Source organism: Lactuca virosa, chromosome 6 (genome assembly GCF_052849685.1).
Source record: "Lactuca virosa cultivar CGN04683 chromosome 6, Lactuca_virosa_CGN04683_v6, whole genome shotgun sequence".
In the NCBI taxonomy this organism is placed as follows: domain Eukaryota; kingdom Viridiplantae; phylum Streptophyta; class Magnoliopsida; order Asterales; family Asteraceae; genus Lactuca; species Lactuca virosa.
The window spans coordinates 38,947,794-38,971,448 of NC_136431.1; the positions used below are offsets into that span (position 1 = coordinate 38,947,794).

The 23,655-nt window shown below is 35.3% G+C and overlaps 1 pseudogene; it reads left to right on the forward strand.

Moving 5' to 3' along the window:
- Positions 1–21,370: 21,370 nt before the first annotated feature.
- LOC145119802 (14 kDa proline-rich protein DC2.15 pseudogene) lies at positions 21,371–22,177 on the forward strand (annotated as a pseudogene).
- Positions 22,178–23,655: the final 1,478 nt, after the last annotated feature.

Consider the following 23,655-nt stretch of genomic DNA (forward strand, 5'->3'; position numbering starts at 1 on the left):
GATACTCGGCCTTCTGATGGCCCGTCTGGTTGCAGTGAAAGCAAACCGAAAATCCCTTGGGGAAGTCCCTCTCCATGTGCACCTCCTTGCCATATTTGTATAAAATCCCCGCTCGGCAAGACCCCTTGTGGCTCTTGCCGCACTTGCTACAAGTGCGTCCCTTCTTGCCTCCAGCTCTCGAATCAGCGGCCTTAGCCCGCTTTGTCGCCGGCTGCGACTATATTGCTCTCCTATCTCTCCCCTGCTTCTCTCCCTCCTCCCTGGTCTGAATCTCCAGCTCAATCTCCCTCCTCCTGGGATTGGTCTGCAACTCAGACAATGTCCAATAAGACGAGTTCTCCACGAACTCTCGAATATCCCTCCTCAATATGCTCAAATACTGACTTATACATGCCTGCTCAGTAGACACGTGCTCAGGGCAGAACAATGCCCTCTCATGAAACATCCTCGTAATCTCTGTCACTGACTCTGTCTTCTGCTTCAGAGACATAAACTCCTGTGCCAAATGTTCCCTCTCCACCTGGGGAACATACTCATCTCGGAATAACTCTGTGAACCTCTCCCAAGTCACTGCAGCATGATCTGCAAGGGTAAAATCAGTCGTCACAAACATCCACCAGTCCTTTGCTCCCAAGCGAAGCTGGTTCAGCACGGACCGGACTCTCAGATGCTCTGGACATGAACCCGTATAAAAACACCCCTCAATGTCGGAGATCCATCTCGTGGCAGCGATCGGATCCAGCGTCCCATCGAAATCTGGTGGCTTCGTGTTGCTGAACTCACGGAACAACAACGAGTCACCTCCCTATGGTCGGACTGCAGCTATAGTCGCGGTGGTTGTAGTAGCAGCAGCCTCCGTAACAGCAGCGTATCGCTCATCGAATGTCTCAATCAACATGGTCTTAATAGACCCAAACATCTTTGGTATGGCCTCTCTGGTAGTTGTGGCCACCTCCTCATGAATGATTCTGCGGATCTCCTCTTCACTGGTTCCACTGCCCCCGGGGTTGTTGCGAGTAATCACCATAGTGTCTGTGAAACGCAAACACAAAATCATTAGAGACTAGCTCAATATACACACACACAACTAGCCAGCCCTACACGCTCCTTAGTATCCTAAGATTCTTACATGGGTCGCATACAGATCTGGTGCTTTCAGTAGTACGGGCCCAATACTACCTTCCACACCAACCTGTAATCGTCCCAAGTCCTCCTCCTAGGATCCTAATTCACAGTACTCTATCCCTCACGGATCTCACTACTCTCTCGGTAGATTCCTCAATATGCATCAAGGTATGTCTCCTAGATTACTCAAAACTCTCTCCAAAGATTCCTGCTATGTTTCTCCCTACTCAGTTCACACATAGAGCAAATAGCAGATAAAATCAATCAATAACATACCCTAGGCTAAGGAATCATGAATCAGGCAACTCTAGCCCTAATTTCTGAAGTACCTAGCTTATCCTCTAGCATTAAACTCTAATATCTCATAAATATCTCATAATACAAGCAAATAATGGTATTTTGGGAAATCACCGTTCGGGCTCTGGCTGATTGTACACACTGCTCCGCCTCGTTTTCTCTTTAAAACTCTTACTCGTTTTAGAAAAATCATTTCTTTTTAGAAAATTTTTCTCAAATCCTCAGTTTCAGTTCAGACATACCCGAGAGTATATCTGAATCCCTCAAACCAAGGCTCTGATACCAACTTGTAACACCGTAAATTTTCAACCAAAATTTTCATTTTTAAAACACATAAAAACTCATGTCACATTTTTCCAAAAACCACAATTGTCTTAAATGTCAAACACAAATCCACAAAATAACTGATAGTATTCCAGAAGCCTCAAACATAGTCTCGAAGAGGGTGTACAATCAAGCCGGCACCTTCCCGCGATCCTGAGAAGTACCGGAAACACAAAGATAAAATGCATAATATCACATAACTCAATATAAGCACATAGGACCCTCTGGTTGATAACTCAAATAAGACCCTCTGGTCACTCAGTGTTACCACTTAGGTAAGTATAGTGAGAAGACTCACCTCGGAAGTAAGCAAGTAGATCTAGTACCACACGACCCGTCTAGACTCCGCCTCCAAACAGAAGCTAACACTGAAGAACACTGGATCCAAAAGTCCATCCTCGTTCCAAGCCTTGTTGTTCTCCAACCTCCTTCCAAAAGTGCACTGGGAGTCAGGATGTTACAAATTATGTGTTATATATATATATATATATATATATATATATATATATATATATATATATATATATATATACGGATAGGATAAAAAGTATTTCATAAATCATGAAAAAGGTTTTCCAAATTAATTAGATGCATCATGGTCTTATTTAGTTATAAATTAAGACTTATAAAGGATACTTAGTTCAAAGTAAGTTGAATAAGTTCTTAGTTATACCATGTGTTGCAATGATATTACATTTATGGGAAATTCGTAGTAAGATTTGACTATTGATATTATAGTTTGGCCTAGTTATAAAGTAGGATTTACAAGGGACGTTGAATTTGAAGTAAGTTGAATATGGTGCGTTTTATTTCAAAATTAGTTTTATAAACTAGTAAAATAGCAAACAGAATACTCAAGATTTTGAAAATAACATAACAAATCACACCCACCAAGGATCATCTTGCAAGTTTTAGAAATATTAAACACACCAAAGTAGAAGATGAAGAAATAACAACCTTTGTAGTTCTTTGTGTCCTCTTGGGAGGCTTCGAAGTTAATGGAGAATGAGTAACTTTTGAGACACCAAGAAGTTACCAACTTGATGTAGGATTCTAGTCCTTTTGATGAACTCTTAAGTTTGGAAATAAAATACCGAAGTTTTATTTCCAGGGGAGAAAAATGCAAGGAAATGATCTTCAAAATATGAGCAATATGGAGAGAGAGAGAGAGAGAGAGAGAGAGAGAGAGAGAAATTATGTGTGTAAGCTCCTACTTTTGGTTTTGATATATATATCCAAAAGAAGTCATGAAAGTCTTATTAAAAGTAGGTCATTTACACACAAGTTTTTAACCATTTAAGCTCTTTTGTCACTACACCAACATGTCCCCCATGTTTGTATGGTTAGACATTACTTTTGATTAAATAAACATGAAAGCCATCCCTATACTATCCATGTATATTTTCGGTCATATCTTAATAAATAGAGACTTGAGTTTTATCTTTTATAAACCAAGTTTATAAAATATAAAATTTAACCTTTTGGTAAGTGACAAAAGTCCGTATAGTCCACAGTATTGCATATGACTTAATAAGTCATATCATATGATATATGTTATGTTATTTGCTAGTGAAATTAATATTTCTATGAAATAAATAATTTCTGGTTAATTATAAGAGTTTCTTGAATATTTATTAAAACCAATTTCTGATAAATAATCAATTGAATCAAGTTGTTGTTAGTGTGAACCATTTGTATCATATGTTAATTATACATATCATTTTAATATGACTCTTGAGAATGCTAGATTTTTTAATCTCACACTTATGAAAGACTCATATTAGATTGCTATAGACAGTGGTAAACGTTTATCAACATTTCACTGCCCCATCAACATACGACTTTGTGACATTCTATCAACGCCCAATTCCCAGAAGATCAAAGCTACAATTGATGTATAAGGTAATTTTATCAGTTATCCCTTTACTACAGACATCATGTTGAACATGAGATACGGATCGCGATTAATCCCATTAGGTGCTCAACTTTTTGTAAGTTGTGTTAGATGTGTAACTCTCAACACTTAAGAATAATAAATCCCATCTTGACTACATAAGCTTCTTGCATAGTTTGCACTGTACCTGAAAATGGCTTTTATAACTGCCCAGTTAAGGACCAACATTCGACCATATCAAAGAATAAAACTCCCTACACTTAAGTCCCACTATCTATCCCAGGTGTTAAGGATACAAAGATAGTACATTTTAATCAAGTATCATTCATGATAGGATCCATGAGGTGATACTGATGCGTGTCAGTTTAATACCGGTTCTCTGACAAGTACCTATGAATTTTGCTTACAACCATTTGCCTACTTTCATCTTGTGAAAGTAAACCAATCCAATTCATCTTAGTCTTACTTCATAATTTCTCCCATAATTATAACCGACTGTGAACTTTTAGAATAATAAGATTATTCATGGATTAAACATGTTAATTGTAAGTCCCCAATCTGCTTGTGTATCAATCAGATCCGTTTGATGGTGCGGAATCCCAATCAAACGGATGATGACAGATCAATAGAAGAAGAAGGAGAAGAAGAAGATGATGAATCGTGTATGAATTGATATGAATTAAGATCCAGATACAAGATTCACACACACACTAACACACACTAAAGCTCATCTCTTCTTTCTCACTTTCTCTCTCTAGAACACCTTGGGTTTCACACACTTAAGCTCTCCACCTAACTATAATTATGTACTCCTCACCTTATATATAGTAGACATGGGTCGTGAATAGGTTTACGGCCGTAAACCCATTCACGGCCGTAAACACAACCGTAAACACATATACAGCCGTAAACACCAAGTTGTTTACGATCCTAGACATAAAAATACATTTTCCTAGAAAAGTAAAGTATAAACCAAATTTAGACCCAACAATCTCCCCCTTGGTTTATAGCTTTCTTTTCTAATTGTTGTCTGTAGATCTTGCTGCTTAATTTAAGTGGACAACAATATCCTTGGTCGTCGTCAGCTAAATGTCCATTTAGGAATATATATCACAATGACTTGTCACTTATAATCTGTCCAAATTGTCAACATCCTTTGTGTTTAAGTGGACTACAATACCGGTGATTGACCAGATCTAGACAAATGCAGGCGTGTGCTGATAAACGATATTAGATTGCTTGACAACTTTGATCCCAAAATATTTTTGTTTTTGTTAAATTTGTTCATATTTTCCTCTATGCACAAATTTAGGGGGAGAATTAAAAAAATTCAAAAATGAAACAAAAAAGAGAAAATTAAAAATCCAAAAATAGTGTTCTTTCTGTTTTAATTTTCAAAAAATATGAAAAATCTAAAATATTGTGTGCTAAGTTTTCTTTTAGTTTTGTTTTGTCTTGAAAAGTGAATTCAAATGTAGATGAGACTCATGGAGATTATATCGAAATTTCCAAGACAAGACTTCATCCGTGATCATCGAAGAATTTTCATTCAAAGGAGTAAGAAATGAAGATTATTCTTTCAACATTCAATCCTTCAACCCCAGAAGCAAGGTCAAGCTATAATTGAAGATTAGGTGACAAGTTACATTTAAGCCTCCTCAATCAGTTTGCTGCTATCTTGTACCTGCTGAAGTGATCCAGAAGATTAGATTTCTCTATTGTTCTCTCTGAAGATTCTCAAGCTGAAAGCGCTATTTTTCAAGAAGCCTCCTCACCCAACGTGCATTCAATGCCAAATTCTGAAGAAAATCCCAAGTGCTCAAGATGAAGTCATTTATTGAAGATTCATCATGTTCATCTTGAAGCTGTGAAGAATTTGAAGATTAATGCTGAAGCCAAACTCCCAATGAAGACTGACAAGAAAAGCCAGCTACTTTTTCGGGGGACCTTGTTGGGTCAATTAGAAAAGAAAGCTATAAACCAAGGGGGAGATTGTTGTGTCTAAATTTGGTTTATACTTTGCTTTTCTAGGAAAATATATTTTTACGTAGTTTTTGTGTATTTGTGTACAGCCGTACTCCTGTGTACGGCTGGTGATCCTATATATAAGGTGATGAGTGCATGTGTCAGGCTAAAGGTGGAGAGCTTAAGTGTGTGAAACCCAAGGTGTTCTAGAGAGAGAAAGTGAGAGAGAAGAGAGGAACTTTAGTGTGTGTTACTGTGTGTGTGAATCTTGTATCTGGATCTTAATTCATATCAATTCATACAAGATTCATCATCTTGTTCTTCTCCTTCTTCTTCTATTGATCTGGCATCATTTGTTTGATTGGGATTCTGCACCATCAAACAGATCTGATTGATACACAAGCAGATTGGGGACTTACAAGTGGTATCAGAGCTTGGATTGTATGAATCATTTTTGTCAGATCTGGAGCTTATTTGATCTTATTTTTGAAGGATTCCTGCGTTTTTGGATAGATCTTGGAAAAATAAGGGGGGTTTGTTCTTCGTGTTTTTGATAAAAACGAGTTTTTGATCGAGTTTTGGAGCAAAAAGGTTGAAAAACGTTGTTTTTGGTCGTAACTAGCGAGGGGGTGGCGGCGTGTACGGCCAGCAGCTAGGGTTTCTCAGAGTTTACGGCCTCGGTTTGCGGTCTCGGAGTTTACTGCCTCGATTTGTGGTCAGAGGGTTTACGGTCCGAGGCCTCGCACGTGTACGACCCGCGGTTCACGGCCAGCCTTGCTTCGGACGTTTACGGCTCGGCAGTTTGCGGCTTCGGATTTTACGGCTCAGCAAGTTCGTTCTCGGCCTCGCACCACGTCCTTGGATCTTCGTAGGCAGCATCCGCACATCTAAAAAAATAGGAAACGTTTTGGGGGTGCCGGGGATCGAACCCGAGTTTCCTGATTCCTAGCTTCAGCGCCTTACCAACTCAACTAGATAGCACCTTGTTCAATTCCTTCACGACTTAATTCAAAAGGCTTCGCTGTTGCAACCAAGTTTCGCATTTTTGACACTTTTAACCCCAAAATCAATTTTCTTTTTATTTTAAATTCCATTTTCAACCCAAAATTTTAGTTTTTAATTTTTGACTTTTAATTTTGACTTTTTACTTAAAATTTTGACTTTGAGTTTTAAAGTTTGACCTTTGACTTTAAACTTTGACTTTTTCGTTTGACTTTGAAATTTTCAAATTTAGCTTTTCGGTTTTGACTTTGAAGTTTGACTTTTCAAGTTTGACTTTTAAGTTTGATTTTTTAAATTTGACTTTTAAGGTTGAGTTTTGAGTTTTTAGTCAAAGGGCATATTTTTTATAAAAATGAGTTCTTCAAACACCAAATTCAATGAAATTTCTTGTTCTCAAACATGCATTGATAATGTTAAAAATTTACTTGAGCATATCGAATTATTACGCAGAGAGAACAAGGACCTAAAATACAAAGGATATCAACTTAGGAAAGGACAGAAACCCTTGAAGACTGAATTAGAAGCAAAAAACAAAGACTTTAGAAAACTTCAGGAAGAGTATAGCAATAAGAGTGCGAATTATAGATATGTGACTGAACAACTTGCTGAGGTAACTGCTGAGCTTGACACATTGAAAAACAAATTTGAAAATGCAGATTTTACTTTTAGAAAATTTTATGTGTCAAGTGAAGTAGTTGCATCCATGATAGAACATAATTTGCAATTCAAAGAGAATCAGCAAAAGGGTTTAGGATATGACAAAGTGCCTCCTCCTTATAATCATAATTATCAGTTTAAGCCTTTGACAAAAGAGGAAATTGACAGAGAGCCAAATCTCAAATATGGATTTGTGTCAGGAGGTAGTATTAATGTTGAAAGTACTAATGTTTCTACTTCTTCTGCAGAACAACCACTAAGTCATTGCAAGCAAGGAGCTGAAGAGAGTGTGTCTGATAATGAAATTGTATCAAAGTCTGATGACTTAAATTTTTTCGATATATTTGATGATATCTTTGATAATTCTGACGTGGATGTTCCAGAAAGTGTTGAGCAGAACGATTCTAATGCTTCTACTTCTTGTGCAGGTAAAGTAACGAAAGATGAGAACAAGGAGAAAACTGTTGAACAAACCAATGTCTCCTTGAACTCTGAATCTGTTGCTTCGAACTTAGTTGCTTCTGATCAACCTGTTGTTGAGAAATATAGGCCACCAAATCAAGTGAAACAGCCAGCCTGCTGCAAGTGTGCATGTGGGAACAACCAGGAACAAGGCAAGGACATGCCACCAGGGGCAGGAAGAAACAACTCCTATGTGAAGAAGCAGACTTGCTTTCACTATGGAACACCTGGACACATTGCCAGAAATTGTCCTAATCGCACATATGTTCCCTACTACGCACAAGGCTGGCAGAACGCACCAAGAGGGAGATTTTCCAAAAGAAATCCCTCAAGGTCACGTTCAGACAATGGTGACTGGAACGCGCACAAGGCCAAGAATCCAATTCCCAAGAACAAGAAGGGAATGTCTACCAAGAAGTCCAATCTAAGAGATGCTCCAGTGAAACCAAGACCGGTTAGGTCAAAGTCATCTCGAAGATCGGCTTCAAGTTCTGAAACAAGTGCCGGGGCACCCATCCGCTCGAAAAAGAAATGGGTTAAACCCAACTACAAATGGGTACCAAAGGTTCAATCTCTCAAATCTCCTAATGCTTCTAATATTTCTACATCTTCTGTTTGTGATAAGCAGGACATGTCATGGGAGAGAGTTCTTTGCACAGATAACAAAGGTCAACCCAGTTTCAAAATGGACTGGGTTCCAAAGACCAACTAATCCCGCTCTGTGTCGGAGCAGCTATGGAGGCATATCATCAGACTTCGGTTTGTTGGTAGTGGCTGTTCCAGGCACATGATAGGAGGCATCTCTCAACTGTACAACACTCAGAACATTATTTGAGAGTATGTGTCCTTTGCGGGAAAGGATAAAAGTGAAGGATAGAAGTGAGACATAGAAGTGAGAGCATGTTCTAGAGAGAGAAAGTGAGAGAGAAGAGAGGAGCTTTAATGTGTGTTAGTGTGTGTGTGAATCTTGTATCTGGATCTTAATTCATATCAATTCATACAAGATTCATCATCTTCTTCTTCTCCTTCTTCTTCATTTGATCTGGCATCATCCGTTTGATTGGGATTCTGCACCATCAAACGGATCTTATTGATACACAAGCAGATTGGGGACTTACATTAATATATAACACAACAAGTATTAATGTTATGATCATATCCCAGTATATCAAAACATTATATAATAGTTTTTGTCATAATGTTTTAGAATTAAAAGATTATTCATGGATTAAACATGTTAATATAGAACACAACAAGTATTGATGTGATGATCATATCACAGTATATCAAAACATTATATAATAATTGTTGTCACAATGTCCCAATATCCAAATAGTATATCCAAATCAAAATCCCATTTCTAGAATAATAACGGCTTACATCTGAAGTGTTTGACCATTCAAACTTAACTTAAAAGAAGGAATTTAATAAATAGTTCGACTAAACTTAATTTGTGCGAATTCTGTGAACACTATCTGTAGTGGTGTTGATTATGATGGCATGTGCGGAATATGAAAGATCTAGTGAATCATTATAGAAATCATGAACACATGGAGTAAATAAGTCTTTTAAGCTCTCATTAGTATAGTTAGAAAGAGTACCAATGGGTTTGTAATGAAAATATCTCGAAAACTAATTCTCTCCAAATCTTACATAATGGGAGTCACTAACTTCCTATTTATAGGAAAGACTCAGCCCATTTACACATACAACAGGGTAAGCACGACACTCCACATCCAAGCATGACTTTGCACCCTAACATTCTCCCCCTCAAAGTTAGGATTGGATGTCCCGACTTCAATATCCAAAGAGCTCGCGCGATCAAGACTAAACTCCCCCTCGAAATGATACCGGTCTTCAAATCTGCAAATAAATATCCGAAGCTTCGAATACCCACTCTTCATTCTCCCCCTTTTTATAATCAAAAAATGATTTTAAAACCCATTAAGGGTGAAAAGTGCCGAGGATTAATCTTCACAAAACTCCCCCTTGATGTGTGCCAAAAATGAAACACCGAAAAACTTGCATGGAAACACAATCACGAAAAAGTCTTGAAAAGTTTCCAATTTGTGAAAATTTTCGACTTTTAGGTGAGAGTTGCAAGATTTTCCAAAATCTGGGTAAAAACTATCACTTTTTGAATTTTGCAGAGACCCGTTGCGCCAAAAATAGCTTAAGATGCGAAACTCTATCCCATTTTCGAAACTGGGCATAAAGTGTAAATTCACACAAACTGTAGGGACTGAACTTGTAAATTCTTCAATTTCTCAGCTTTGTTAGCCGAATTTCGAAGTTGGATTATTTTTGCCAACATTTCAAAACACCATGGACTAAATGAAAAATATTTCCATTCTTCACAATTTGTTACACCAATTTCGAAGATGAGTTTAAATTGCCATGTCTTCGAAACTTTAGGGGTGATATTCGAAACAATTGCTTTCTTCTTCCCAATTCGTTACACAGGGAACGAATTCTACCCTTCGCAACTCGTTATCAACCCTTCGCAACACATCCAAAACCCTTCGAAATTGATTCCCATCGACCATATAACCAAGGCTTCGAAACATCAATTGACAATCCCTTTGTTTTCATAGCCTTCGAAACATGCACCTTCCCAATTCATCGACATCAACATTTCAACCATTCGTAAGTCAACCCTTCAACCATTCGTAATTCAGGTCACTGGTAACTCAACTTTTCGCAATCCAAACCCCTTATTATCCAAGTCTTCGATTCCTACTCATCTTTGCAAAAGACGTCGAGTATCAATTAGGCATCTAAAGCCTTAGAACTTTCAAACTACTTAATCAACGATATCAGCATTCGCTTATATCCATCAATATTTATAACCAACTCCAAACTTTCATTCTTCAATCAATACCTCATTCGCTTTCAAAACCATCTGTTCGTCATCGATGTATCACAAAAGCGAAGCCTTCTACCCAAATAGATTCAAATACAATTTCATCCCAAATCAAAGTCGGTTCCCAGTAAAACACTCGATGTCGAATCTCAGTGACATAAAACTCGTCGATTTCAATACTCCTTTAAACTGCATATCATCGATATCAAAAATCGAATATCCATCCAAACTATTTTGACTTTTTCCGTTTTTCTTTGACTATCAAACCCATTCATCAATCCAAAACATCACAGTTTATCCTTCGATTCCAATTCCTTCAAGAAACGTCGACAATCAATCCAGAAACAAATGACTAATAGAAGTTCGAAATCAATAATCATGCTTGCCAAAATTGACTATCGACACCAAAATAACACAAGAGACCATCGAAATCGAACGATCTAACCATTTGAAATCGGAATTGCAAATCACTATGCGAACTACTCTTTTGAACATTCGACTTTAAGACTTCAATCAAAATCAAATGAACGTCAATTCCAACACATTTGACAATCAAACCCAACTGATTTCAAAATCGACATCAACACTATCAATCAAAAGATGAAATCGATCCCAGTACATGTTCGATTTCAAGTCAACATTCACTCTTTCTAATCATCATTGATCTCATATCTGTTTGGCTTGAAATCTCGGATTAAGAAAGTCAGTCGAAATTGACTTTGACTGCAATGTGTGACTTCAAGTATTAATGTCAAACGATTCAAAGATACAAGACAGACTATTCGATGAAACAAAAATACTGAGCCAACAAATAACAGTTATCTAATGAATCTGGGCTTGAAATTCGATGAACAGTATCGTACAAGATAATTGGGCTTGAAAGATTTCAATTTAATTTGGGCTTGATGAACATTAACACTTCGAAATCAGAACTGGAAAGGCTCATGATGAATAGTTAAAATTGAAATATTGGAAAATGATTTTGATTTTGAGATTTGATCAAAACAAAATTAGTTGGATTAATCAACGGGGTTGAAACAGATTTGATCCAATGAGACAAATCGATCAAAAATTGAAAATCGCAAAACACGAATCGAAATTATGCACGTTTTGGAATCCATTTGAGAATTTGAGATACCTTTTTCACGATCCGAGTTCCATTTTCAATGAACGAATAAAATTTAGAAGATTTTACCACCCACGATGCGTGTTGTACAACTCGTTCTTTGTGTTCTTCACCGATCCAAGAACATCTTCATAAGAACCACCAACACTTTTGGGTTTTCACTTTAAATTTGCTTCACAACAACATTTGATGATTTTTTACCACCCACGATGCGTGTTGGAACCCAAATTTGCTTCACAACAACATTTGATGATTTTTGTGAGTAAACCCGCTTGTTTTTGCATTTAAGCTTCTTCTTCTTTTTCTTTCTCATCTTTTTGCATCTTGAAGATTTGATTTTATGAACAAAACACGTTCCACAACTTCAACTTTGCAAGTTTGAATCAAATCTTTTGGAGTTTGATACTTGTGAATTTCTTGGATTACCGACTTTCGATAAGGAATCATTCCTTCAAACGAATCACAAGAACACAAAATATCATCGGTTTGAACTCCAATCGAGCAAAAAACTTTTTCATCTACATGAGAATCAACTTGAATCTTCTTATCATGAACTTCAACAACATCAAGAACATCACATTGAAATCCATAGTCTAGAACTTCAACAAACTTAAGAGCAAGAAGATCATTCGGGTTTTCAATAAGAGAAATGAAATTATTATCAAACAAATCTCTTTCTTTTCCTTCCTTTTTATCTCTCTCAGATATGAATTTATTGCAAATTTTAGTCAAGCATTCAATCTTCAAAAGTGGTTGAGAAATCAATCCTCCATGATCACCCTTCAAACCTCCATAAGAAATCAAAGTATACCATAAAATCATCGCGCCTTTCAATATCAATCCAATGAATTGTTCTAAACCGACTTTGTATTTGACATCTTTAACGATCACGATCCAAGAACCATACTACAAGTGCACCATTTCCACCATCTTTGATCAATTGATAAGATCTTGAGTTTTTCTAGAGAGAGAAAATAATTTTGAATGAGTTTTCTAGAGAGAGAAAGTAAAAATCACTTGAATTATAGTGAAGAAAATTGAAATATGAATAGAATCAAAGATGAATTCGATTTCTAGAATCAAAAATCTCTAAAACACGAAGATTAAAGATCAAAATGAAGAATCACCAAATCTAGAATGCCATCATGGATCAATTCTTGATCAAATCAAGAACACCCGCTCTGATACCAATTGTAGTGGTGTTGATTATGATGACATGTGCAGAATATGAAAGATCTAGTGAATCATCATACAAATCATGAACACATGGAGTAAATAAATATTTTAAGCTCTCATTAGTATAGTTAGAAAGAGTACCACTGGGTTTATAATGAAACTCTATCTAAAACTAACACTCTCCGAATCTTACATAATGGGAGTCACTCACTTCCTATTTATAGGAAAGACTCAACCAATTCACAGATACAAGAGGGTAAGCACAACAATCCACATCCAATCGTGACTTTTCCATAACCTTTGACTTTACATTTTTGGTTATTTCCAAACTTTACTACACCAACATTCTCCAGGCTTCGAAAGTCTCGCAAGTTTTCCTTCCTTCCAGTCATGTGACGAGAACAACCACTATCAACAGAACATAAATCAACATAATTTTAAAGTAGATCTTTACACACAAGTTCTTAACCATTTAAGCTCTTTTCTAACCAGAGCAGCATGTCACCCATGCTTGTATGATTAGACATTACTTTTGATTAAATAAACATGAAAGCCATCCATATACTACACATGTATATTTTCGGCCATATCTTAATAATAAGCGACCTGAGTTTTATATTTTATAAACCAAGTTTATTAAATATAAACTTTAACCTTTTGATAAAAGCAAAAATTCCTTATTGTCCAAAATGTTGTACATGACTTAATAAATCATACCATATGATATAAGTTATGTTACTTGCTAATGAAAATTAATATTTACATGAAATAAATAATTTCAATTAATTATAAGTGTTTATTGAATATTTATTAAAACCAATTTATGATAAATAATCAATTGAATCAAGTTGTTGTTAGTATGACCCATTAGTATCATATGTTAATTAGCAATATAACTTTAGTATGACCGTTGAGCATACTAGATCTTACAGAATAAATAGGTAGTAATCATATAAGGGATGTATGCAATATTGGGACGGAGAGTAGCGCTCTCTTCTATGACACTACTACGTGTCAAACTACATATTATGTACTAGATTTGTTTGATAAGTTGGATATTGGGTAGACTCATTCTGGCGTTTGTGTGAGATTGGAATGGAGAGGAGAGTTCGGTTTCCGTGTCACTATCACGAGCCCGGGTGCGGGTTCCATATAAATCATATACCATAGTAAGATTATGACCACTGACCATTCTAGACAGTCTGATGGTGTACTAGCATGCTCATTACATGTAGGTGTTAATGAATTATACTAACCGAGAATAAGGATTGTGTATTCATTCGATTAATCGATCCTCTTTAGGGTTGCCTTTAATGACTTACACAGGGCAAGGAATCCCTAGTTGTGTAGTCAAATAGTTGTTTTAAACGATTCATCAGGCAAGGTGGTTCTTTTAGATGATCGTTTATTAGGATTCATGAGAATTGACTGGACGGGTAAATGTTTTATAGATATCCTCGTTAGGATTGTATATCTATAGTGTTTGGTAGTAGTTGGTTTTGTAGGTTTATTGATTATGGATTATTATTATCATAATAATATTACGGTATTGGAAACCCTACGTATCTTACCAGGTTTGACCCACTTAATTTATATGCATCACAAGTAACGGTATGACATTCTTAGGATTTTTTGGGACTGCTAGGTCTTTATATGCATCACGTGAATAGGATGTTGAGTGATTATAGAGAAGACCTGCAATTGTGTTTGGGACTGTTAGGTCTTTACGTTGTAACATATGTTGTGGATTGATTATGACATCCTTAGGATTTTTTGAATTTCGAAACAACATCTGTACTTAATATATTTTAATAAAATGAAACAGCTTCCACAAAATGATTTATTATACTGAGACTTTTCCACAAACAAATATATTATGATTTCTAAAGTGTAAAGATTTTTTTTCTGTTCTGGATAATAGGGGATGCCACAACACTCTTTGGGATGGGGCATCTAATAGAATACTGGAGCATCGGAGGACGCTTCATGAACATGAGGTACCACAAAGTCACAAGAGGTACCACTCAATGGAACCTCGAAGAAATGTCATGCATAGGAGGTTCCACAAAGTGATAGGAGGTGCCACTCAATAGCACCTTATAGATGTTCCATGCATAGGAGGTTCCACCAAGTGTGAAGGTGCCACTCAATGTCACACTGATGTGTTGTCATGACACCTCGATGATATGTCTTACACTGGGGGTGCCATAAAGTGGTAGATGGTGCCACTAAGTGACAAAGAGTGTCATGTAGTGGCACATGATGTGCCAGTGGTGGATCATCAATGCTTTTTCAATGCATATCAAGGATGAATGTTCCAAAAGCCATTGCATGGTGGATTGTGATTGGTTGACTCCATTCATGGGCCTATGGGCCAATGGGCTTGGCATATTAAGGTTTTAGGTCTAATCCCTTCACCATAAATATGGATGTATGCTAGTAATTTGAAGTGTATTTTGTATCTTTAGTGAGTATGTCTAATATATGTTGGTTGTACTTGTAATCTCCATTAAAGATCTTATAAATAAAGAATACTCCCTTCCTGCCCATGGACGTAGGTCACCTTGACCAAACCACGTAAATATTGTGTCTTTATATGCTTTTGGTTTTGTGGGTTATTAATATTACTTCATATATATATATATACATATATATATATATATATATATATATATATATATATATATATATATATATATATATATAAAGAGAGAGAGAGAGAGAGATGAATGTTCAATTGAGAATAAAAATGTTGAGAACACGAGAATGAATATGGCTCACACATTTCTTCATCTACAGCTTAGGTGCTTTAGTATACCTACGTAACGAGAGATGTAATATTCACATGGAATATAATATTAAGCATATTTATATATGAATATTATGTGGTATATTCACATATGATTATGCACATATGATTTATTTATATATGATTATTCATATATTGTATATTCACAAATTATTATTTATATGATTATGGTGGTTGACGGCGGAGGTGTACGTGACGGTGGAATCAACAGTGGTATAGGTAGAGGAGATGGCATTGGTGGCGGTTGGCGGCATAGGTGTCGGAGGTGTTGGTGGCGGTGAAGGTTGTGCAAGTAGGGAAGGGGGTGTCACTGCATATTCATATATGAATATTACCTCTTTAGTCGTGTCGATACGCTGGAGTGCTTAAGGAACAATGGAAAATATGTGACCCTGATTCATTCTCACGTTCTCAACTTTTGTTTTTCTCAAATAAACTGATGTAACATCCGGTTTCTATAAGTTTCTTATTTCAGAATGGCGAACTTTCATTTAGTCAAAAGCAGGTCTCGAGATTTAAAGATTAAAGTTCGGACCTTATTAGATGTTTATAATGTTGGTTAAGTGTTTTAAGCCTCTGGATTGTGTGTTGGAGCCAAAGAAGGGTCAAATAGGAAAAAGATGATATTTTAGACTTTTTGCATGTATTAGTTGATTGAATTATGTATAAGTTAAGTCAAAAGTAATTGTATAGAACTATGGGGCTTATTAATACCTTCGTGTGCATGTAATATATCGCTGAAAACGGGTTTAGGACGAAGAAGTTATGATTGTTGGAAACTGAAAATTGAAAATATGTGGAATTGCTCTGAAAGCACGGAGCATTTCTTAAATGGGCGTGGAGAGCTTCTGGCCTATAGGATTGTTTCTTTTTTTATGGTTTTAGGTGTATTTAAAGGCCATTAACCCTTAGGTTTTTCATTTATCATCCTCCTGCAGCCCTAGAATGTTCCTTGACAGAAACCCAAGTCTCCCTTGAGTGTTATTAACTTATTCTCTTTCCTTGATCCATTTTTGGAGCTTATTTCTGGGTATTTTAGTAAAGCTTGAAGATCAACATGGTTTTTCTGGTTGCATGGAAGGTGGCTTCAAGTGTAGAACCAATAGTCTTACTTCATTTCAAGACCTTTGTGAGTATAAACTTTCAAACTTCCTATTTGGTTTGCTAAATCTAGTTATTTGTCATATTTATCAGTTTTTGGTCCATTTTGTTGGTGATCTTGGAGTTAAAGGAACTCCATCACCTTTTAAGCACTTAGGAATGTCCCTTAGACATTTTGGACTAAGAAAGTTGGGATGTTTTGCTTTCCCATTAAGTTATACATGTGGTACGATGATTTGTTACTTTTGAGGTTAAAGTTTAAATCTTAAATGTTAGGGATGTCTTGATGGATAAAGTTGGAAATTTTATCCATTAACATATCAGTGAGAATTAGATCTGGAAAGTTGAGTTGTAAGTTAATGGATTAAGTTGATTTACTCTTATGAAAAAGGTCAGGGTGCGACTTGGTTGTGACACGTTTTCGGGGTTTTTCTAGATGCGTGTTTGATTTTCTGGAAACACGACTATTTTGCCTTCTTGGGGGTGCAAAGTTCTCGTTGACCAGATTGTAGACCTATTGACTTTTTGACTAAGTTTGACCTTGGGTCAAACTTTAATGTTTTAGGTCATAGCTAAGGTTGACCTTTAATTGTTTGTCTAGGTAGTGGTTGAGACTGATCTATTAGTACTTGTGTGCTGTGGTGGTTTTCCTTTCTAATTACTATGTAAGTTTTTTCATTGTAATACTTATGTCATAGTTATTGTGGTTGGGCTGCATATCTAGCTATGCTGGTAGAAATTTGACTATTGTTGTATATTTATATGTTGTGTTTGAGTCGTGGTTGTATTTTAGTCGCGGATGACTAAGGGTCGTTCAGGACCTGCATATGATGCATTTGAGTCTCTGAGGACCCGTATATGTTCTACTTGAGTCGTTGAGGGCTCGGGGTTGAAACAGACTCGTTGTTATATAAGTTTAGTTGTAATGTGTTGTATGTGATACTTTGGAGAACTCACTAAAATTTATGCTTACAGTTATGAATATAATATTTTTCAGGTATTTCGTTAGATCGTAGGAAGGCGAATGTGTAACTGTACACACATCAACAACTTTATGATTCGAGATTCTACATTGTTTTCCTTACAACTCTGATTTTGAATTATGGTTTATGAATAAATGGTTTTGCCTTGGATTTATGTTTACAAAAATGAGTGTTTATTCTATTTTAAAAATGAAAATTTTATTCTAGAAATCAGGACATTACAAATGGTTTTAGAGCCAAGACACATGTTGATGTGTTCGACGTGGACGTCGAACCCTTTAAAGGGGGGTAAAGGTGGGTTGCAACTTGGACCCGATCACACAATAAAAAAAGAGAACTAAGCATTCCTTATGAAGGGTGTGGATAACTTCCCTATCACAATGTGTTTTAAATCCTTGAGGGCAACAGATCCTATATATATATATATATATATATATATATATATATATATATATATATATATATATATATATATATATATACAAAGAGAGAGAGAGAGAGAGAGAGAGAGCTAGGTTCAGTTATTCAAAGTAATTATTGTATTATTGTATGCATAAATGTGGGCCAATCAAAATTTAAAATAAAAATAAATAATTAAACAAATAAATAAGGGTAAATAGGTAATTTGATGATTAGTTTCCACAAATAATATCCTATAATTATGGTAACCATTAACTTCAGCTACCTAGGTTTTCTCAATCATCGTCGGCTTTTTAAAACCACCACTTATTCGATCCCAACACCATTGCTCGTCTCCATCGCTGCACACCCTTTAATCAATTTACCAATGCTCTTAAGAAAAAAAAAACACAGACGGATCCTTCCCAATTTGGTCTCTACTCATGTTTAGCCCTTACTTGTATTTTGTCCGAGGGTTTTCAGCACTTCGGAGGTTAAAAAGCAGGGAAGCTCCTTACAGCGAGGTGTCTAAGGGTTTGTACGTCGGTGGGTGGCCTTCTTCGCCGGACAAAATGCCGCCGGGTAACCCTGCTGTAATAGATTGCACCTGTGAGTTACCTAGGGTTTCTGGTTTATCTAAAAATGGTTATCTTTGTGTTCCGACGTGGGATACAAGGTCTCCGGATCCAGGTGCCATGGAATCGTCTGTTCGATGGGCTTTGAGAAAGAGAACTCAGAATACTCCTATCTTCATTCATTGTGCTTATGGTAATTCAAATTCATTTCATCCTTACTAATACAGTAATACTATACCTCTTGATTAACGATATCATTACACTAAAACCATCAATCTTAATTCTGATATGATTTTAACTCAGGCCATGGAAGAAGTGTGGCGTTGATGTGTGCTTTATTGGTGGGTTTGGGTGTCGTTGATGACTGGAAAAATGGTGAGAAATTAATCAAAGAAAAACGACCTTATATTCGAATGAGTGCTCTTCACCGGAAAGCCTTGGAAGAATGGTCAATGAACCGGTTATCTCCTCCAAAAAATGGATCCAATGCACATTATTGATTAGGTAATGTCCATTAATTCAAAATTACTATTCTTTATAGTGGTTATGTTAATATGAACATCTCTAAAACTTTGTTTTTTTATTGTACTTCATTGCTTTATAAAAAGTACAACAGTTGATGCAACTTTGTTACATGTATCATTAGTTCTAATGTGCAAGTAAGAATTCACAAAAATCCAAGAAACATACTTTATACCACAAGGGCCATTTTGTAATTTACTTTCTTTATTGATGGTATACAAACTTGATACTTTGTGATAACATTAAACCAAGATTAGAATGCAAATCTGATATCCCACCAGATGTTCGATTAAATTCCTTAGTGAAAGCATAGACTATTATCAAGAAAGTGAAAGGGTCACTCTAGATGCACTTTCAACCACCGGTATGTCCATTCCAATCCTCGTGAAGTTGAAAATGCAACCTGGATGTTAACCGTGAGTACTATTCTAATCTAGTCTGTTGTTTACTTGAGTTAATTATTTCAATGAATGTTGGTGTTTTGATGGTATGTGTACAGGTGTTCAACTGTTTCGGGCAGTATTTATGTCTCCACTTTGAGTCCAGAGTCAAGTTTTCAAGCCCAAAGATCAAAGTAAAAGCAAGGCAGCTAAGCGACGACAGAACACCCACCAGGTGTTCGATTAAATGCCTTAGTAAAAGCATAGACTATTATCAAGAAAGTGAAAGGGTCAACTGCAATTTTGGATGTGTTTAGGTTTATTGTCTAATTCTTTCAAGGTGTAATATTTTTGGTGAATTGAGAATTTGTTCTGATTGTCTAATTTTTACAGGAAATTGAAAGTTGTTTTGATGCACACCAAGCGCTCGCTAAAATGCTTCAACTGAATGGTATTTCTTCGTTTATACTATTCTATCAGAAAATAATGTTTTTTATGATAATCATGAACATATTCTGTTAGAATGCCCGAATTAATATAATTATTGGTAAATGCATTCCAATTCTATCAAAATGGAATCACGAATTCCAATTATGTTGGAATGGAATATGGATATTTTTTCACTAATTTATTAATTGTATTTGTTTCCACAAAATCTGATGCTTGAAGAACGGACCACGAAATTTGAACGACGCCTCTTAGCAACATTATTATTTTAGAATGTATTAGTGTCTTTGTTAGATTTTGATGTTTTTTTTCCAAATTTGAAAGTTTTTTTAGTTTTATTCTTTAACAATAAATGTAATTCTTAGCAATTGTTACATGTATTCTATAAGAATTAATGTCATTTTTGTTTTAATTCTTCAATTGATGGTTCGAGAATTTGTTATTCTACAAGAAAATTTTAAAGTCATGATCAAAAAATATGTTCAAGAATATTTTTATTGGTTCAAAAATATTTTTATTTTTGAATATACTCATAAACATATTCTGTCAGAATGTCCGAATTAAAAGAATTATAATTCGTAAAATCGGATTTTTAAAATTTATAGAATTTATGATCCTTTAAAATATGCAATCTTCCTTTATTAAATATATATTACTTGACTAAAATACCCTTGTAATTAAATTAGATGGTATTTTTCAATTATATTTAATTCAATAATATGTATTAATCATTTTCTTAAAATAAGTAAAATGATTGTCCCACATTTATGCATACAATAACACAATAATTACTTTAAATATAATAATCTAAGCCTATATATATATATATATATATATATATATATATATATATATATATATATATATATATATATATATATATACATGCCAAACAACTTTTACACAACCTTACAAAAGTTACAACGTGTTGTCACAAACTTACAATACACTTCCATTCTCTTATCTTGCCAATCCAATTGCTATTCAAAAAAATTATTGTTAAAGTTCATTTTACCCGGGAATTTTAAAACTTGTATGCTATTATATATGGTTTTTGTTAAAAAATAAACCAACGGCGTTCTAAAGAAGAACATAAAATACTATCCGACGTTTCTCAAATAACCTTTTTATTTATAAAAGTATCCCTCATTCTTAGTGAAATTAAAATATGCAATAATTAAAGTTGTCTGCGATAAACAAGATGACAAAAGATTTAGCTGTCAAATGTGTAACGTCTACGTTACATTCGCCCTTTAAATAGGGTACACTCTTCACTTCTACAGGTCACCTTACCATTGATATCAAACCCTATCAGCTACATACATTCTCTAGCTAGCCATGGCAACTAACTCCATTGCTGGCAGTATCTTCATCTTCTTCCTCATCTGCAACATCACATTCTCCAATGCTTGTGGTTCATGCACACCCTCGACACCACTACCACCAAAAGGCCCCCCAGCAAACCCCTTTTGTCCTCGGGACACTCTGAAGCTTGGAGTTTGCGCCGACGTTCTTGGTCTGGTCAATGTAGTCGTCGGATCTCCGGCATCTAGCAAGTGTTGCGCGTTGCTTGAGGGTTTGGTTGATCTTGAAGTTGCAGCTTGTCTTTGCACAGCCATTAAAGCTAATGTGTTGGGAATCAACCTCAATGTCCCAATCTCTTTAAGCTTGTTAGTTAGTGCATGTGGCAAGACCCTTCCACCAGGATTCAAATGCGAATGAGCACATGAGATCTATCGATCCATTTTCATATAAGGTTATAACACCATTGTTTAATTCATTCTTCATTTTTATTTTACCTTAAAATGAAAATGAAATGGATTAAACAAAATGGGTTGCATTTTTTTAACGTTTAAATTGTGAATTTGTCAATGGGGTTCTTAAATAGGGTTTTGTTTTGTAATAAGCATTGTGGTTTGTTTTATTCCTTCGGATTTGGTCGTATGTATGTTTGATTTGGTGTCAATAAGTAGGCAATAATTATTGCCTAAGTGTGATGTTGTTATTTATTTACCATGATTTCATTAACTTTGAAAGTAATTGTAAATTCGATTGAATATTGCATGTGTATATCCGTACTCTATAATGGTATAATGTGATGAATATTTTAAATTTTTTATTAAAAAAGATGGATTCTGGCGGTGGATAACGATTTGCTCTTCCCTGATTTCTATTAGATGTTCCTATATGGCTATATGTAACAACTTAATTATTAATCCACATGTATAAACGAGTAAAAAAAGAAGTTTAAGGAGAGTTCTATTATGTGTTTATTGACTCCAATTAGGCCTGCAATTCGAATTGATTTTATTCTTGGATTATCCTACCTCTGAATTTGTGTACCCGGTGCAATAGGAACGAATTACATATTTCAGAAAATACTAGAAAACACGATCCTAAAAATTATTCAAGTGAACTTTTTTATTATGATTCCTTAAAACTAAAAGTGTATTGATTAGCTGAGGAAAAATGTCTAAATTGGTTAAAAACAGACGTTGGGATTTTCTTAAATAAAAAAATATATATGTGTGGTGAAGCTCACTTCGTGCAATAATATGTTTCAATAAAAAGACATTTTTAACTAAATATTTTGTTATCAATACTTTGGATGAAATGAGTTAGCCATGGTGTATCATTTGGAAAAATGTTTACACTCAGGAGCGGAGTGTAAATGAGTTTGTCATCATGTTTGGAAATCACTTTCTGAAATCTATAATTCGATCTTTATTTCTAGCGTTACAAGAATGCAAACTTATGAGATAATCACTACAAGAATCCAAAAGATTGAATCACATACATAGAATACTTTGATGTGTGATGTGTTATTTTAATACTACTAGTTTAAATTTATTTATCCTGTCAAATTTCAACCAGTTAAAAACATAAATAGGTAATGTACCTTGTAGCAAAATAATATAGTTAAGCTAAGAAATGGTGTCGAAAACTAGGGGGAATGTTTAATTCTAATGAAAAACTATTGCTACTGTTAGGGGTCAAGATCCTGAAACACGTCCAGGCTCCTGAATCTTAAATTGAATCAGGATCCTATTATATACGTTACAGCAAGTTAGGATCCTAAATATTATCAACATTATTTCCTAACGAAATTAATGGATATATTTCATGTTTATTGTTCACGTGTGTAGAAATAATAAACATAGGACTTATCAATAATCGCTCTAGTCAAGCTTGATACCCGAAATTACAAGTCAAGGCAGCTTGTTCAACATGATCCTGGAAATCTCGGACTTATAGTTACTTGAGCTAGACTATAAATACACTTGTAAAAGACACACAACGGGGACAATCTTTGTTCACCTTACGCACCTAGAGCAACACAAACACTTGTACTCGTACTTTTATCATTATTTCTGTAATTTGCATTCATACCAATAAAATCAAACAAGGAAGGTGATCATTATCACCTTCTAAGGTTTTATGCTGGAGATCCTAACAAGGATCAAGGGATTTCCTTGTAAACCACTTGTGTCATTTTGATCTCAATTCGATATTTATTTTAGCTACAACACCACAACCTCTCATACACT